Source organism: Marmota marmota, unplaced genomic scaffold (assembly GCF_001458135.2).
Source record: "Marmota marmota marmota unplaced genomic scaffold, marMar, whole genome shotgun sequence".
Taxonomy (NCBI): Eukaryota; Metazoa; Chordata; class Mammalia; order Rodentia; family Sciuridae; genus Marmota; species Marmota marmota.
The window spans coordinates 477,361-489,364 of record NW_026000059.1 but is presented as its reverse complement, the minus strand read 5'-3'; the positions used below and the strand labels follow the sequence as shown (position 1 = coordinate 489,364).

Sequence of the window (12,004 nt, the reverse complement as noted above, 5' to 3'; positions counted from 1 at the left end):
ACCTCAGAGAGGAAGGAAGGCTCACAGGTACACGGGACAGCAGACTGTGCCCTTCCAGGTGACTTGAGCACAGCTTGTGAGTCTTACAGGAGTGGGAACAGCCAGGGCTTGCCTGACCTGATGCACCCTTCTAAACAAAGCCGGACTCTGCTCTCAGCCAGAGGTGGACCAGGTGACCCAGCAGCTCCTGGCCCTCTTAGGTGTGGAGACCAGATGACCCAGCAGCTCCTGCCCCTCTTAGGTGTGAAGACCAGGTGACCCAGCAGCTCCTGACCCTCCAGGTGTGGAGACCATGTGACCCAGCAGCTCCTGGCCCTCCAGGTGTGGAGACCAGATGACCCAGCAGCTCCTGGACCCTCCAGGTGTGGACACCATGTGACCTAGCAGTTCCTGGCCCTCCCATTTGTGGAGACCATGTGACCCAGCAGCTCCTGGACCTCCCAGGTGTGGAGACCAGGTGACCCAGTAGTTCCTGGCCCTCCCCAGTGTGGAGACCATGTGACCCAGCAGCTCCTGACCCTCCAGGTGTGGAGACCAGGTGACCCAGCAGCTCCTGACCCTCCAGGTGTGGAGACCATGTGACCCAGCAGCTCCTGACCCTCCAGGTGTGGAGACCAGGTGACCCAGCAGCTCCTGACCCTCCAGGTGTGGAGACCATGTGACCCAGCAGCTCCTGACCCTCCAGGTGTGGAGACCAGGTGACCCAGCAGCTCCTGACCCTCCAGGTGTGGAGACCATGTGACCCAGCAGCTCCTGACCCTCCAGGTGTGGAGACCAGGTGACCCAGCAGCTCCTGACCCTCCAGGTGTGGAGACCATGTGACCCAGCAGCTCCTGACCCTCCAGGTGTGGAGACCAGGTGACCCAGCAGCTCCTGACCCTCCAGGTGTGGAGACCATGTGACCCAGCAGCTCCTGGACCTCCCAGGTGTGGAGACCAGGTGACCCAGCAGCTCCTGACCCTCCAGGTGTGGAGACCAGGTGACCCAGCAGCTCCTGACCCTCCAGGTGTGGAGACCAGGTGACCCAGCAGTTACTGGCCCTCCCCAGTGTGGAGACCAGGGTGACAAAGTAACTTGTAACCCTGCCAGCTGTGGAGATGGTGGTGACCCTACAGCTCCTAGTTTTTCCAGGTAAAAAGACCAGGGTTACCCAGTAGCTCCTAGACCTCCCCGGTGTGGTGACTAAGGTGACTGAGCAGCTCCTTATGCTCCAGGAGAGAGTCTGCTCATTTTTGGAATTAATACTCGACCAGTAAAAGAAGTATTAATTAGATCCAGGCGCGGTGGTCCATGCATGTAATCCCATGGGAGGCTGAGACAGAAGGATCATGATTTCAAGGCAAGCCTCAGCAACTTAGCAAGGTCCTAAGCAACTCAGTGAAACCCTGTTTCTAAAATAAATGTTGAAAAGGCTGGGGATGTGGCTCAGTGGTAAAGTGACCCTGAGTTCAACCCCTAGTACAAAAGAAACAAAAAAGAGGAAGTATGAATTATGTATTTTAAGACATAAAAATAGCATAAAATTATAAGTGGAGAACAAGTACATTTAAAACAGAATCAAATCAATCAGAGTCCATGGAATTGAAGTGTGGTTTAAATCAAGAATTCAATGCATGGGCTGAAGAGTGGATCTGACCTGGCTCAGGACAGAACTAAGGCATCAGCCCCAAGACATCATCCAGCAGGAGCTCCGTGAAGACGGAAGGCGGGAGCCATCCAGCCCTGAGACACGGGCTGCAGATGCAGGCCCTCTGTGGACAGCGCCCAAGGAAGGTGCTCACATGTCCCGAGTGGTGGCAGACGGGGGATAGCAGGAGCTTGGAGAAGGTGGAGGCTCAGTCTGGCGATGGGTGAGCTGAGTAGATCTGAGCCTGAGGGAGTCAGTGGAGGCCCCCAGTCCTGAAGGCAGTGGAGAAGGGTGGGGCCAGGCAGCCCTGGAGGACTTGGTGCTGCCGCAGGCAGGGAGGCCCCCTCCAGAAGCACTGGGCTAAGGATCTGAGAAGTACTTCGGGAACCTGGGGTGGAGGTAGACTCTGGTCTGAGGCTGGACAGAATCTGGAACCTGACGTGGCTCTGGATGGCCTGTCACCACCACATAGGTGGGAGCGTTTTAAGTGACAGTGATTGATAGTTTGCCCAGGGGGAGTGATCTGAGAGCAGGACGGGGCTGGGCGGAGCACAGAGACAGCAGGGAGAGCCGACTGGGACCTGCTCCTTGGAGGCTTTGAAATCCCACCCTGTAGAAAGGCCCGGGCTGCTGCTGTCTCCAGGGGCCCTGTAAGTCCCTTCTCTCCTCAGGGTGGTTCCACCCCACCCCCTTCTCAGGTCTCAGCTCCTCAGGCTGACACCCTCCGGCACTCTGCCCCTGCATTCTTCACCCAGGGTGTTACTGCCTCCCCACCCCTCGACCCCCTCTGAGTGACAGCCCCAGGTAACTCTCCAGGGTGGTTACTACTCAGCAATGCATCCCGCGCAGAAGTGCGGTTTATCAGAGTGTTTGCTTTGGTGGCAGAACATACTGGGGCCCTGTAGTGACACCATGATAAGAAAATGGCCTTACTGCAGCCACAGAATCATCAGGGGTTAAGACTGGTTCAGGGAGTCCTGTCACATGGTGTGTGGAGGGCTGTGCTCGCTTCCTGCTGGGTTTATTTGGAAATGAGTAGGATTTCATGGCTTTCCTGGAACCAGATCATTAATTATATGGTACAGAGATTAAAAGGTAAGGCTCTGGAGTAGCACCTGCACCTGAACCTTGAGTCTGCTGCTTATAAATGTGAGCTCCTGGGGAGATGAACTGACCTTCTGTACCTCCCTTTCCTCACCTGAGACAATCTCACTGCAGCTACTCAGGGGGTGGCACTGGGATTAAACGAGGTGGTGTGCAATCCGGGTGAGCAAGCCCAGTGATTATTAGCTGTCACCGCTGTCTTGCACAGAGCTCCAGTGCCCGTCCTTACTATCGTCCAGCATGTCCAACTGGACACTCCCCAGACCCCTCCTAAGGCACTCCATGTGCTCTGTCCAGTGTCAGCACGCTTAGCGCCTCCTCTCTGCTCCTGCATCCAACGCATCCTGAGGCCAGGCCAGTCCCTCCCCTGTGACAGGTCAGCCTGTCCTTCTGCCTCTCATCTCCACTTTACCCTCAGCTCCCTAGGCCTGTGCAAGGGCTTCCTGCTGGAGCTCCTTGCCTTCCCCACGCCTTCAATCCATCTTCCATGTTCACTTCTGGCCAAGGTCCCTCTATGGATTTCCATTTCTTTTAGAAGAAATTCCAGCCCCCGTGTTGGCCTCCAGAGCCCCTCCTGGACAGTGATCTGCCGCCTCCCTGCCCGAGCTCACACCTCTGTGGCCATCTGTTGGTGCTGTCTGGAAGGCCCTTCCCCGGCTCCTCACAGGGCCTGCCATCTCGTCTCTGAGTCCCTGCAGTCTGAAGAGCAGGGAAGGTTCTTGACCCTCTTGCGGTGGTCTTCCTGGTTTCTCTGCTTACCTCTTGTCTACCGCTTTCCTAGCACTCACCTCTGGGCTTTGGTCCTCCTCGTCTCTCTCGGCCACTGTAACCCTTGTATGCAGCAGAGCCCCTGCAGCCATTGCACTACAGCAGATCCTAAGAACCGAAAGACCAAATGAAGTCTTCTGTGCCAAAAACTGACTTGAAGATTGAGAAACCACAGTGTTCTCAGTTTATCCTCATTCAACAAGTTTGTGTTGAGGATCCACTGTGCTTCATCCCTTTGTCTATAGAGGGCTGGCAAGAAGAGGTGCGTCATTATCTCTGACATCAAGTGTGAACGAGATGTCAGGGAACCACACAGAGGGCATCCCCAGTTTTGGAGGATAAGGACATTTGAGCTGTAGGGACGAGCAGGTCCACCAGCTAGGAGCGGAGAAGATGCTGCAGAAAGAGGGAAGAGCATCCTGGGGGTCATAGAGAGGAACTGGAAGTAGATTGGTGCTTGATAAGATAGATCTAGCCCTTCAGGATGAAGGAAAATAAAATCATTTTGATGAGTTTGAGTAGTTCAATATTAGTGGATCTGCAGTTCAGAATGCAGTGATTATCGACAAAGGAACCATAAGAAACTGGATGTGGAGGGACATAGTCTGATGCTATTTTAGCAGGCCAGATAAAAGGGGATGAAAACTTTAGTGGTAGCACCAGGAATAACATGCTTCTGCATGCCACTTGGGTACCTGGGTCTTCTGTCCAGCTGGGTTTCAGCTGCTTTCTGTAAAGGAGTTTGACAAGATAATGTCTATGATCCCATTCAGCATGATGTATCTGGGATTCCTCGTTATTGCATTTAACTCTCAAGTTTCCCAAACATGCAGAGGTCATGTGATCTGCATCTTTCTATCAGGCATTTACAGATGAGAATAGACTGTGGAACAAAAGGCTCAAATTCAAATCCCAGGTCTACCACCCTCCAGTAGTTCAACCCTCTCATACATTTCGTGTTTCAGTTTCTTCATATATAAAATGAAGATAACAGTATTGGTACAGAAAAGCTTAAATAAGAAAATAAAGCTAAATCACTTAGTTTAGGTATTGGTATATCATGAGTATTTAGAATGAGTAGCTATCATCATCACCACCTCCATCATTGTCACCATTATCATTACCACCACGACCGTTATTTCTACCGTCATCACCATCACCATATCACCACCTCCAATATCACCATCACTACCACCATCATCACCATCATCACCATCACCATCATCAGCACCATCACCATCAACATTACCATCGCCATCGCCATCATCAGCACCATCACCATCAGCACCCCCATCACTATCAGCACCCCCATCAGCACCATCATCACCATCACAATCATCACCACCACCATCATAATCATCCCCATCACCATCAGCACCACCATCATTACCACCATCTGCATCAGCACCATCACCATCACCATCAGCACCACCACCAGCATCACCATCACCATCAGCATCAACCTCATCACCCTCATCACCATCACTCTCATCACCCTCATCACCATCATCACCATCACCATCACCACCACCATCATTACCACCATCTGCATCAGCACCATCACCATCATCACCATCATCACCATCATCACCATCATCATACCATCCCATCAGCACCATCATCATCACCATCATCATCACCTTCATCAGCAGCATGGCTGCTTTCCCTGAGGAGAGGGCTCATTATATGGAAAACACTTCACACATTTCTGGTGAGTGGCTGGGTATGCAGCAAAGGGAGTAACAATACAGGTGAATTCTGCCAGACAAACCTCTACTTAAGTTTTTCCCTTGAGTGTTTGGATAAGATATCTGCTAATTATATGAAAATACATAAACAGCTGTGAGGTCTGCAGGGCAAATCTCCAGGCCCATTGTCTTTAGAAGCCCACCTGCAGCGGCCTGTGGTAGAGAAGCGTGGATCAGAAATGTGCAGAACGGCCTGCTTCCTCTGATATTTCTTCATTTTGGAGATGAAGGTGGATTGGTTTGCCGTGGTCCTGTTGGGGACTTCTGCATTGTTCTTGAGCATGGACTACTTGTGTGGATCAAACACACACTGTTTCTAGGTACAGAGCTGAGGGGGCAAGGAGGGTGCCACCGTGGTCAGCTCTGGCCTTCTCTGCTCTCCCTTTGAGAAGCTCACGTTGTCAAGCAGCCTCTGTTACTGTGTTCTCCTTTCATGTTCATCTGTTTGGGGAGAATTTCAGATGGAGATAATGACGTTGGGCCACAGAGAATGTTCCTTTCCTTCCCCAGCGACATTGCCTCTGTCAGTAAGACAGGGAGGGAGCAGAGGCTCACATGCCGTCTGGAGCCACACGGGCTTCTTAGGAGCAGAAAGTGGGCTTGGAGGCCTGTGCTGAAGGCAGGCGAAGGCTCCCTGTCATTGGGCTCAGCTCTCTGGAGGAAGGACGCAGCACTGAAGGAGGACTCCTCTCGCTGGCCTCTCAAGCCTCCTGGCCTTCCTGGTACACACTCTGGCCTCCTTGCAGTCTTGATTGCATGTGAGTTTTGAAAACTTACCAGAGGTGTCCCTGCTCAGCTCTTAATCTCTTGAAGTTAATTTTTGGTACCTAGGCATTTTCATTCTATATTTAATTTTAAATATGTTGAAATCAAGATTCCATATTATTTAGGAAAGAATGAAGTCGTAGATTATGTGGCAGGAGAAGAATCTAACCTTTTCAGGTTTTTGAAATCCAACAGCTTCATCTGCTGAGTGCAAATTTGAAAAGAGGTATTGCTATTTCTGTCAAGCAGAATCTAAATGCTCCAAAGACGTGACCACATCTGTTAGACACCCTGGTGGCTGGGAGGCAGGAGGGCCATCCTGCACTCACTACCACTGTCCATAGATAGGGAAGCTGATTCCCCCAGACAAGCCTCTGTCTGCATCTGAGGTGGGGAGGGTGGAGCTGAGAGGAAGACATGCGGGGGCAGAGGAGGACATCAGTGGGGCAGGGAAGCCACCTGAGCATGCTCTGGTGCTGACCTGTAGTAGAATATGCCGCCTTTTCACGTGGAGAGATTGGTTTACATTTTATTTTGCTTTTAATGGACACATGGTAATTGTCCATTTTGTGGGGCACAACGTGGCATCAGTGTGCACATACAATAGGCACTGACCAAATCTGGATAAGGAGCAGGGGTGTCACTCCTCAGAGGGTGGCCAGCGCCCCTAGCCCGGCTCTGCTCCTACTGCAACACTGTGCAGCCAAACCCACGGGTCTCACCCCTCCGTGGGCGGGGTCAGCCCTCCTGGTAGAGCCCAGTTATTTTGAAACACAGGATACGTGGTACTGAGAGTGTGGTCGTCCTGGGGTACAGCAGAGCCCCAGGGTACCCGCTGTCTAACGGTGGCACTTCCTGCTGGCAGCCCTCCCTCCCTTCCCCACCTCTCCTGGGGCTGCTGACCACTCTTCTATTCTCAGCTCCTGAGCACTGACCTCACTGGATAGACTGGACAGGCCTGAGCCTCTTCTCACAGCTGTTCTCAGTCTGCCCAGAATCTCCTGCCCTGCAGGCTGACCATCCAGTGCCTGTGGAAAGCCTGGTAGTGGGCCCTCCGGTTGTCCCAAGCAAGGATGGCAGACGCTGGTCGACTCTGGCCGAAGGCAGATGCGGGGTGTGTGGTTAAGTGCAAGTGGGTTTCACATTTTAAGTGGCTGGGAATAACGTTTTAAGAGTTCCATTTTGTGGCTTGCAGAAATTGTATGGAATTTTACCCCCTGAGTGGACAGGGCTGCAGCCCGACTGGGGCACGTGGGGCAGGCACTCCACCATGGGGCCACCCTCATTGCTCCACCAGACAGGCTGTCAGCCCCGCTGTGGCACGAAGGCAGGGCTGCACCCAGGTCCAGGGGCTCCCTACACCCCGAGTGCTGGCCACCTGGGCTCTACCAGGAGGGCTGACCCCGCCCACGGAGGGGTGAGACCCGTGGGTTTGCTGCACGGTGCTGCAGTAGGAGCAGAGCCGGGCTGGGGGCGCTGGCCACCCTCAGGAACGCCTGCCTGGGCCCTGGGCCTGGAGACTCCCCGAGGCCCCCCACCCCGGCCTCCCCACCTTTTGGCTCTCCTGGGGCTCACTTGCTGCTCCTTGTGCTGCTCCCTGGGACTCAGCCTTCACCGAAGGTTCCTGTCCTTGGTGTCTCGGGAGAAACGACAAGGGATGCTGGTTGGCCCCAGAATGAATCTCTCCCTCCCTCGGTGGCTCCAGGCCCCCCAGGGGCTTTGGGCGCGTCTGAAGGGAGACCACCGAGCCCTCCCAGGCCGCTTCCCTCCCTCAGGGGATTCGAGTGTGCTGTTGCCCTAAGTTCAACTCTAAGTCCATTCAGTGGGCCAGAAGGAGTCTGGGCAGGAGCAGGCAGCCCATCAGCATGCTCAGCCTGCTGCCCGCCTGTGCCAAGGAGCCAGAAGTTAGGTCAGGTGAGCGTTGCCTGCTGGTCCCAGCCCTGGGGCCTCCAGGAAGCCCACTTACTTGGATCAAAACTGCATCTCGCCATGGATAATTGCAAAGGGTGAGGACTTGAGGAAAAGTCCAGGCGTGGATGGTTCACCCCCAAGGGAGGGCCTTCAAGCAGATGTGTTTGTGCCATGAGTAAGGCTGCTGCCGTGAAAACGCGTGCAGAGCTCAGCTTCCCCCTCTCCAGCCCTGCCCCTTCAGCATCTCCGAACGACCCCTCTTCACCCTCCTGGTCTTGCCTTGCTTGGCGTGCCTGTGGCTGACCCTAGTCCAGCGCAGAGCAGTAAGAGGAAGGCTTGAGGAGGTGACAGGCCCTGGGTCTGGGGACTCTCCGAGGCCTGGACCTGGAGAGAGTAGCCGCCTGTTCCCTGTGCAGGAGCCAAGGAGCAGAAACCCACGGTGAACTCCTACCAGACTGAGAATGAGACAAGGATTTCTACATAAGAAGACAAAGGTAATCATTCTTTCTTTGCTATTTCCTTGGACAAAAATATGTATAAAATCTTTTTGTCGTTCCGTTTTTTCTGGATGATGGCATTTAAGACCTTGAAAGTTGCACTTGTACGATTTCTCAGAACCTTCTTTCCCATGAAAAGGGAGAAATTTGGATGCACCGCTTGTGCAGACGCTGTGGCAGAGCCAGCTCCCGTCAGCCACAGGGGTTCAGAGAGAACACACTGCAGGCCACAGAACCTCTCCTTGCCAGGCTCACACCGGTTGCGGGTTTGGCTCAGCTCTGCCTTGAACTTGGGCTCTTTTACCACAGATTGGGCATTATCCCTTCTCAGGCCTCTGGCCAGCGTCAACAACAGTTCCTACACACTCTGCACTGCCACTAACTGTAGCCCTGCGCAGTGCGGACAGAACCATAGAGGGACCATCTGAATTCAAAGATAAGAAGACATTTAGTGAAATCATAAACCCAGGGCTGGGAGCAGGAATCCCCCAGATGTTGCAGCCTGGGGCTAGCACTTGAGCCTGGGGCCCTGGAGGCCCTGGGGGCCTGGTCTTTCTCACTTCTCCCATCCTCCTCCCCCACGATGGGAGCCCTACACTGGAACACCCCGCTTGAAGCAAGCCACAGGATGGGGAAGCCCTCTCCCAACTCGCTGGGACTCACTCAGAGACCTGCTGCCCCATGGGACACAGGCCACTCTGCCCATTGCCCCCACCACCTGCTTTCCAGGCACTGTACCCACGGCTGCCCATTCTTCATGGAAAGGGACGACTCCTCAGTCTTGGGGCATGGTTCTGGAAGGCTCTGTGCCATGGGTCACTCTGCTATGCTTTTCTGCTGTCCACTCAGGAGTGCTAGCTGCGACCCTCAGGTGGGTAAGGAAAGGAGTGACAGCTTTCTGCCTGCGAGTTGGGAAGTGCCCAGACTGACCGACTGATTAAAGTCATTCTCCTCTGTCCTCTGCTCTGGTCTTGCAGAGGGCTGAGCTGAGTGGCATGTAGCTCAGCAGGAAGGACAGCAAGCCCAGCTCCTGAGCCAGGCTAGTGCTGAAGGCCAGGAGGCAGCTGTGAAGCTCCTGCAGACTCCTGCGTCCAGGTGTGGGTACGGGCAGTGTGAGCATGGCTGTGTGTCCAGTCCTGCCTGGATGGGGGTCCTGAGTCGGGGAAGGCCCCAGGAGTGTACTCCCACCTAAGTCGCCCCACAGAGTTTTCCCAGGAGGGACACTGGGCAGCAGCAGGAAATGCTCCCTGCCTCTGCCACGCAAGCCTTACCTTAGGACAGACCTCCATTGCTCAGGTCCTCCTGGAGGCCGTTCAGACCTCCCGTGAGCAGTAGAACCCCCAAGGCTGATGCTTGGAGGAGAGGGAGGCGCTTCCCCTAGGGGCAGAGCTTGCTGGAGGCTGATAAGGTGGCAGCAGTGTCCAGGAGGAAGAAGGCACTGCGGGGCCCATCCCTGTAGTCAGGCCCCCAGAGAAGACGGCTGGGCATCCCTCCCCAGGGCCTGCGTGGATGACCCAGCCTCTAGAAGGGACTGGAGACACCCAGTGGTGAGTTACATGCTGCAAACCACGAGCTGCCTGTGGGAGGACACCCAGACCCAGGGCTTCCCGGGGCCACGTGGAGAGCTGCTCCTGTTAGTGAGGGCAGCTGGCTGGCCTCATGGCCATCTCCTGGGGAGCTTGGCCAGGGACCCCAGCCTCCTTGCCTCCTAGCTGAGCTCCATCAGGAGCTGATGCTGCCCACCTCTCACCATATTGGGAAGTTCACGGTCCACTCAGCGCTGAGGGTCTCCCAGAGAGGCATGAGCATCCTGAAGTGGTCCATCTCTGCTGCGCTCCGCCCCTCTGTCTACAGTACTGGGGTGGGAACAGCCTCATGCACCTGGGCAAGCTCCCACCGAGAAGGCACCCAGCCCTGCTAGGATCGCTTAAGCCATTTACATCTTTATAGCTTCTTGAAGTTTCTTGAAGTTTGTTTTCAAATGCTGGCCCTTTAAAAATATTTTTTTTATCAGAATGCTGAAAATAGCCATTTTACTTAGATTTACCAAAAAAATAAATTAAATTAAAAGGCCTTAAAATCTTGCAGCAGGTCAGGGACTGACCAGGGAGCCCACATTCCAGCAGATGGTTTTCATGTCGTGTAGTAAGAGCCAAAGTTTAAAGAGTTCACTTGAATCAGGGCTTCAGTTTGACTGAGGTCAGCTGAGCCAGCCCAGCGGGCAAACGCCAAAAGGACCTGGGGGCTGGTTTGGCTATGGGTGCCCAGCAGTCAGGGCTCTGCAGGGGCCAGGTCCAGAACTGCTGCAGGATGCTGGTCAGCAAGGACTCAGTCAAGAGTAGCATCCAAGTGTGTGGGGACCAACCTCCCCATCTGGCACACGGCACTGAGGACCTTTGCAGGTGAGTTTGTAAAGGAGCTTTCAGTGTGACAGTGACGAGGACTCTGTGCTCCGTCCAGCTGCAGGGGGCTCCTGCACCTCCCCACCTGAATGTCCAGCCAGATCTCTCATTAGCCTCCACCCCCAAAGCAGTCCACCACTCTGGCTGTCTGCAGCCTGAGCCTGCTGGGCTGCTCAGCGGGACCCACCTCCCCCAGGCTGCCTCTGGTGACCCCCACTGGCCCCATGCCGCCTGCCTGGAAAGGCTCCTGTCTCCCCTGCAGGACACTGCAGTGTCCTTGCCTGTGGCCCTGTCTGCATAAAGGCTCCTCACACTGCAGGATGCAGCACTCCTCAGCTGCCCAGTCCAGAGGTGGGTGTGCAGCAGGAGCCTCAGAAATGCGCCACAGCTGGGCGTAAACGCTGGAGTAAACAGTGACTCAAGTGGTTCTGTGAGGAAAGAGGAGACCCCTTGTCTTCATTTTCAAGTTGTGTTTATTGCTGACTTTGATTTTCAGTGTGCATCTTTTAAATACAGCATTTTGGGGTGAACAATCTTACTAGCAGAACAACACATCTTTAATTTTTAATAGAAAAGTGTGAATAGTGTCATTACTTCTACTTTGAATAGAAATCTAGTGTGGAAATCTACTTTTTCTTAAAAAAGCAACGTCCCTACCGTTCTGCTCATCATAACTAAGCCCATGTGATACGCGTCTGTCTGAAGCTCAGGCTGGGAGCACCTGCCAGTCCTGACATGGCGACTCTTCCCTCTCATGGGTTGTGGCCGAGCACGAGACCCCTCTGAGGTGGACGGCAGGAGGCCAGCCATGCAGGCACCAACTCTGAGTTGTCGGCAGATCTAAACCATCGTGCCAGATGCTGCGCACACACGGGGACTCACGCTCAGACACAGGGTCGAGCCAGTGCTGGACGAGTGGCCCTGGGATGACGTCGCGATGTCCCAAGAAGGTATGCAGGTGCACAGAACACGCCTCTCCCCCGTGATGGCTGCTTGCGGGGAGCCCACCGCGGTCTGGGTCCAGTTTTGTGAGAAACAATGACCTAATCTGTGCCGGGAGAATCGGACCTCGGTGGGGCAGGCGTTGCTTCAGTCCTGCTTCTCAGTCCCGGGAGCTTCTGTGAGACGGAGACAGGGGTCCCGCAGAGTGGCCTCTCGAAGCTCCGACTGTTGACAGGCCAC

The 12,004-nt window shown here is 54.4% G+C and overlaps 1 long non-coding RNA gene across 1 annotated transcript; it reads left to right on the top strand.

The window, feature by feature from the left end:
• The first annotated feature begins 377 nt into the window (after positions 1–377).
• On the top strand, positions 378–11,971 carry LOC125619930. The gene is made up of 3 exons (XR_007351488.1): positions 378–1,131; positions 8,340–8,417; positions 9,150–11,971. It is a non-coding gene; the product is annotated as an uncharacterized LOC125619930 (long non-coding RNA).
• The last annotated feature ends 33 nt before the right edge of the window (positions 11,972–12,004 follow it).